This window comes from Aphelocoma coerulescens, chromosome 1A (genome assembly GCF_041296385.1).
Source record: "Aphelocoma coerulescens isolate FSJ_1873_10779 chromosome 1A, UR_Acoe_1.0, whole genome shotgun sequence".
Classification (NCBI taxonomy): Eukaryota; Metazoa; Chordata; class Aves; order Passeriformes; family Corvidae; genus Aphelocoma; species Aphelocoma coerulescens.
This window is the reverse complement of record NC_091014.1, coordinates 77,317,190-77,323,884: the sequence shown is the minus strand read 5'-3', so window position 1 is coordinate 77,323,884 and position 6,695 is coordinate 77,317,190. Positions and strand designations below refer to the sequence as shown.

General features: G+C 43.4%; 1 long non-coding RNA gene across 2 annotated transcripts in view; it reads left to right on the top strand.

The window, feature by feature from the left end:
* The first annotated feature begins 3,046 nt into the window (after nucleotides 1–3,046).
* The window catches only part of LOC138104789 (uncharacterized), a 55,687-nt gene continuing 52,038 nt past the window's right edge, over nucleotides 3,047–6,695 (top strand). The window contains exon 1 of one of the 2 annotated variants that reach the window (XR_011148289.1): nucleotides 3,047–3,337. This is a non-coding gene — a long non-coding RNA (uncharacterized lncRNA). Of the gene's footprint in view, nucleotides 3,338–4,913; nucleotides 5,017–6,695 lie in introns of those variants that run through there. The other variant, XR_011148288.1, reaches the window with a different exon arrangement.

The window sequence follows — 6,695 nt, the reverse complement described above, 5'->3', positions numbered from 1 at the left end:
CCTGAAGCACAAGGAAAAAAAAAGAAAAAAAAATAATTATTTTGCCATCACTATCAAATTTTCAAACCCAGCAGTTTTTAATTCAATGTCTGTGTGATCTCATGATAACCCAGACCCCTGAGAATCCAATCTAATTCAAGATTTAGATGAGGACTGTCTGGAACTTGGAGCTTAGCTTTTCCCAAACTTCCAGAAGACTCAGATCCAAGGATTGTTGTTTGGGTATTTCTGTGCCTGGGGGAAGATCAGATACAGCAGTGGGTTTGTTTCCTTCACCTCTATAGCTACGCAAATCCTCCAAATAAAAGCATAAGACACAGCAGGACAATGATCTAACAGCTTCAGGTTCAGTGTTTTGATGAAACATTGAACGAGCCCCTCGGCTTTTCTTTATGGGAGTATCAAAACCTGTGTCTCCAGGAGGTCTCTAGCTCCTCGTTTCTTCTCCTCCACAGAGACACTGGATTTCCAGGAACATTTGTAAAGTAGCCAGGGGAGTGCTGTCCCACACAGTACTTTGCTGTGGGAGATAAAGGCCTTAATCCCTCCTTTCCATCGGATCTTAGAAGGACTGTGATTTGTCAGGCGGCACGGACAGATTGGAATTTTGTGACACATGATGGATATTTGGCAGTGAATCAGCCATCAGACCCAGGGAAGCTCAGGGGTAGTTCTGTCTGTTGTAGGAATAGTTATGTAGAGTATGAACAGGCTTCAGTCTCACAGGACATAGTAGCTGGTTCACTGAAGGGATATTCTTTTCCCAGTGTATTACATGCTAAAACCATCCTGCTGTTTTTCTTTTCTGCTTTCCAACACACAAGGAACTGGAAAGCCTGTGATGCTGAAATCCACCACTAAGCCCATGGAAGGAAACTGCAGCCTCAGCAAACAATAAAGCTCATTTTACTTCCTTGATGTTTCTCCTGCTCTCAGTTTCTATGAGTAAAAGAAATCCTGCCATCATTTAAATAATTGGAATATGTAGTAGTCAATGTCAGTAATCTATTGTGTTTACTCTCTTCTGTCATTCTGCTTTTGAAGTCTCTAAGCCAATGCAGTTCTTGCACTAAAGACAAATAGAACAGTTTTGTAACACCTGCCTCACCCCTTCATAAAGAAAATTGAAAATGCATCATGGAGGCTGTGGCCACAAATCTGTTTCACTAGATATTACCCAGGAATTTTTAAATAGTAAGTGTTAAATACTTAAATGTTGAATAAAGTGAGAATAGCAATAATAAAAAGTAACCACAAAACTCGACTCCTTATTTTCTCAGCTAGGAACAACACTGTCAGATGATATTTTGCCTCAAGACCCAGGTTCATCCTGAGCAGATGTTGATTCTTCCAGAGTCTCTTGCTGAAGGGCTTTCTGTCAATACATCTTCACAGGGGTTATGGCTGAGCTTTCCATGATGAACTTCTTTCTTGAGCACAGCTAATGTGAATCACAGAAGGGTTAAGGTTGGAAGAACCCTCTGAACATCATCTTGTCCGAGCGGTGTCACCTGGAGCAGATGGGCTGGCTGCTCCCTGAGGTGAGATGATTGGAGAATAAAAGCAAGAGGAGCCTGGTGCTTCTTCTGTGTCCTCTTCTTTCTGTCTCCTGCTTAGGGTCAAGGGAAATATAAGAGCACTTGAAGGCTGAAAGAAGCTCAGGCAGTAACAGGGGAGCTTTTAGGCTGTGCCCAGAGACGCGAGTGGACGAGCCATGGAAGGCTGGCTGAGGGGTCAGAGGTGGGTGTGGATGGGGCAGCCTGGCCTGTCACAGGGTGTGATTCACTGGCTGGAAGCAGCTATGGGAGCCCTTGAGCTAGCACAGAGCAAGCCCTATGGCTCCTGGGAGTTCTCCTGTGGGTTGCTGTGTTGTGCTGCCATTGCTTAAGGTACAGGGAAAAGCTGTTTCAAAGGATTTTTATTTAGCTGCTCTACATGAGCTTTTTCTCAGCCTACATTTTAATGCTTGACAGCTGAGCTTTTACAAGTTTCTGGAGCCATTAATCAGAGCAGCGTTTTGGGAAGCTTTTGCAACGTATATTTGAGAATTTGTATGGCACTGGTTTAAATTAAAGGCTAAGGCTTACTTTTGAGGCTGCTTTTGGCCTCTTTCCGTAAAGCATGGAGCCGTGTATTATTGTTCTGAGGACTCATAATTAGTAGCAAATGTTTGCAAAATGCCAAAGGTTGTTGCTAGGGTGCTCCTTCAGGCTGGGATGTGTGAGAGATGGTTAAACCTAATTTAGATCTATTTCAAAAACGGCTTTCTTAAGCTGAGAGTATAGATCATTTTTATGCAGTGCAGTATGTTCTGACTTTTCAAATGGGCAATGGGAATAAAGGCATTCCTTCAGGAATAGGCATGACTTTGAGTGAGCAGAAATTAAGCTCCCATTCTTTGAAGTAATTTACTAGGGAATCAGGCAGGAGATAGGAAACAGGACTTCAGACCTAGGCTGTTTTTCTTTTTCACAGAGGTGTTGACTCTTTTGCCCAGAACCACTCAGATTTCAAGCTATTTTATCAATTCAAATAAGGACCAAAAGCATAATTTTATTTGTTTTGAAGGTGAATGATAACTTTTCTAACTGACAGTAAAAAAATTATCGAGAAGCATTAAAGTATCCCCTAAAAATCTCTCTAACATTGTATGCCTCTTGAACTTACACTTAATATTGCATGTAACAATGATGATTACTTTCTGCTAAGTTTGATGCCAGATTTTGAAAGACCCACATAAAAGGTGCTCTGTTTTTGCCAAAATGTCTCTGAATGTATTTTGCTGCACAGTGTACTAATAATTAACAGGTTGATTGATGACCTGCAAACCCAAGTGGCTCCCATCACTCCTCTTTAGGTGGCCAACCTGTCCTTGCCACAGTGGTTGCTGGTTGCTCCTTCAGAAGGAAGCAGGTTGTGGGAATGTCAGATGTTGCCTTCAGTTCTGCTGCAGGTGCCCTGTGTGATTGGGGTTGATTAATCCCATTAATCTCTTTATGTTTCATTTCCCAGCCTCTTTGCCATGCCCCCTTTTTGCCCAGTGCCCTCTCTCCTGATGCACTCTGCCACCAGTGGTGACCCATGGCGGAGTTTTGGGGCTACCAGAGGTGGGAATGGGGAGGGCAGGAACCTCTGCAGGAGCTGTGTCCGGTGCCTCGCCCTTCAAGAGCAGCCTGGGGGCAGGGAGTGCCACGGAAACCCATCCTGGGAGGTGTGTGACTGTGGGCAATACAGGAAACACCTTCCCCTTTTTTGTGGATGTCTTGCTGAATTAACGTCTGTTGTCCAAAAGCTCCGGCTGTAGGACCAGAGGAGGAGGAGGATTTCCATATTTGGGGTGAGTCAGGCATCGATCCAGCCCAAAAACTGGAAGGTTGCCATAAATTCTGGTCCTTTTCACAAGTGGGGATGCACATGGACTGACAATGACCCGAGCACTGGGTTTGGCCTTGGAGAGGGAGGTGTCTGTGCTTTGGGTCAAAGAGCATCAGAGTAGAGACAGGTAGAGATGCACTTTAAAATTTTCATGGGTCTGTGGTGATTTTCATTAGAGACGTGGGAAAAACATGGAAAATGAAGGTGTTTCAGAGGCCAGGAACAGGAGTGAGATTCAGCATGCAAATTAGGTGCTGACTTAGGTATCCCCCTCTTTGGCCTTTCAGGCAGGTTTTGGTGGGAGCAAATTGCTGTGCGTGCAATGGTGACACTGAAGCAGCTCAGATTCCCTGGTGTTCCCTCTGTATCCAGGCTCCTCAGCTGGGGTTTGCATGAACAGCACCTGCTGTTTGTGCTGGACTGCAGCCAGCTCCTAGTGTCCCTTGCAGGATGGCAGGCTCTGGATTATGGAACAGCACAGACACTTTTGTGCTCCTTTAGTTTTGTATGTTAATGCTGGGCAGCCAGAGGCACGTGGAAGTGTCAGTGCACAGCGGAGTGAGGGTGATTGTGCTCTTGGGGAGACTTAATTGAGCTGATTAATTCATAATTGTACTCCAGCTGCCTGGGTTGGTGGATTCTTGAGCTGTGGTGTACAGCCCTTTCTTAAACCCTGCTTTCTTCTGAGTCACATCATCATGCATCATCATTTGAATCAACAGGGATGATGGGAGGATGTTACTTACAAAGAGTGTTAACAATGCTCTGGGTGCCAGAGCCGAGATCTCTCCCCATTTACTCCTCCCCATCTGTGTTGCTTCATTTCTAAATAAAAATAGTTTTAAAAAAATTGTTCTCTCACTTTCAGAGGGGGAGAAGAAGCTTGTTAGATGTTTAAAGTTTGGCCATTTGAGATGCTATTAGAGTTTTGTCTTATATTGTGTTTTGGTTTTTTTTACCACCCTGCTTCTAATGCTCTTGGCTCCAAACAAAAGCTTTAACATTTCACCCTAAAGTCTGTGACAAAGTTGAAGAGCTTGTCTACATTTAGAAATAGATTTATCTTTACTCTAAGCTCACGAGTCCAATCAGTACTATTATATCCATTTTTTTTATTGGGGAACAGAAAAATCAGGCAGCAGGATTTCCCCAGGGTACATAAAGCTGTGATATGGCCCCTTTGCAAGTAAGCAGGACAAAATTATCATTGACAAGGTTGTTCTTTTTCCCGAATACTCAAGTCAGGCTTTAAACTTGTTCCAGGGTACCAATTTGGTTTTGTGTTTGGTGGGGTTGTTTTTGGTTTTTTTTCCTTTTTTAAAAATTTTCTCCTGTCTTCCCTACCCCTCTTTCAACTCCCCTAATGAAGGATTAAGAGTAACCACCTGGATTTAAAGTCCTTCTTACACAATTGTTAGCTATCAAAATGTTGATTTCCAAGTGAAGTCACTGGATTGACATGTTGCTGCTAATTGAAGAATCAGAGGTATTAATTAGAATCAGACACAGTGAAATGCTTATCTCTAAGCCATGAAGTCTACAAAGAGATCCCAATTACTTTGTCTTTTTGCTTAGAACAAGTGGTGACTTTGTTTTTATTGCCTTGATGAGCTGTCAGTCTAATGTCAATCATTGGGAAAGGTATGTGAACTGAGCTAGCAGTCAGAAACAAAACCAAACCATCAGACTGATGCATTAAGAGCTTGGAGTTAGTTTCATTTAAGCTGTAGGACTAGTTTGTGTTTCTAAGCTGTGTTTTTACAAAGCTTTGGTTCAGTGGCCTGTGTAGTATTGGTATGGGACTATCTGATGCAGTTGTGGTGGTGAAAAGCTGCAGCTAGAACAATGGGAACTTTGGGGAACTGGTCTTTTCTAAATTTATTTCCTTTTAGCTGGGGATAGAGCTTGGCTTTTAGCTGAACATGAGTGTGGGTGTTTTTTGTAAAATGTCATCTTCTGTGTGTGTCTTGGCTTCTTTATTTATCTTGAAGTTGTGAAAAGATGTTTCAATGGCAGAAGTGAAAATAAAAGAGGATGTAAGAGCCCACCACTTGGAGGAAAGTACTGTGAGCTAAAAGTTACAAAACTGATTTTGCTTCATTAGAAATAACTTCTCAAAGTGTGAATAGGCTGAAAAGAAGTTGCGTGGGTTGTGCCCTGACTGGGTGATTCCAAGCACCTCCAGGAAGGGCTGCAGTTTGCAATTTCAGTGTCTTTTTTCAGAAGAACTACACTGGAAAAGAAATGCATAGGCCTTCATCTGAAAATGGGGGACAGATGCATCAGGGAAGTGCTGTTGCTCACGTGCCTCCTACCACGGGTACAGACTGCTCAGGACTCATTTGCTGACATGTCCTTCTCTACACAGGAAAGCACTGCTGTATTTTGCTTATTGTGGGTGGTCAGATGAACATTTCAAACCTGTCTTACCATAATTCCATAAGGAGCTCTTGATTTTCTAGTCTCACAGGCCATGGAGTATGTCAGCTGTCCTAAGAAACCACGGTCCACAAAAACAGTGCTTTGCACCCAAGCCTGTGCTGTTGGCTTGGTCATTGTTGGCTGTCCTTGGTTTTGTTACACTGGGTAAAGTACAGAACATACAACCTTCAGTAAACAATGTTTATAGTGTGGATCTGAGGGACCCCTCCTCAGATTTGTGGTGTCAAGAGTGGGGTCAGCAGCAATCTGTCTCAGGTAAGAAAGCTGTTCTGGCAGATGTGGCTGATGCTTTCCATATCTGGAGCTGGAGGAGAAGGGCTAAGGCCTGATTATGTCTTGGATTAGGAAGCTTGCTTGGAAACTGGGTGAAAATGTCCAGCTGAGACGCAGAGATTGGTTTTAATACTCTGTGGAAGTTCTCCTGAACAGATATTAAGCTCCAAGAAGAAAGATGGAAAGTCAGGAGAATGGCACTGTACAGCACCAGGATACAGATTTATAGCTGCTCTGGCCCAGCTGTGACTTGCTTAGCATTAAAATGTGTCGACAATGCAGACACAAACTGAACATGATTCCCATGTTAGTAGATTGTGCCCCCCTTTCTGAGCATATTTCTTTGCTGTGGTTACTAAGGAGATCAAGCACAGTTCAGCTTTTGTTCAGCAGGCAGGAGAATCTGCCAGTTCTTCAACAAAGGCCTGATAAGGTAATTTCCTTCCTCTCATGTTGACAGCAATGAATGCAAGTTGAGCACTGTAAATGGAAAAGTTGTCTCAAACTGTGTTTTCTGGTAGTGGCTGTGATACTTGTGGGCTTGTGTACTGGCTGGCTTTGGTCTTTGTGTTGGTGGTCTGGTCTCTGAGGGACCCTTGGGGGAG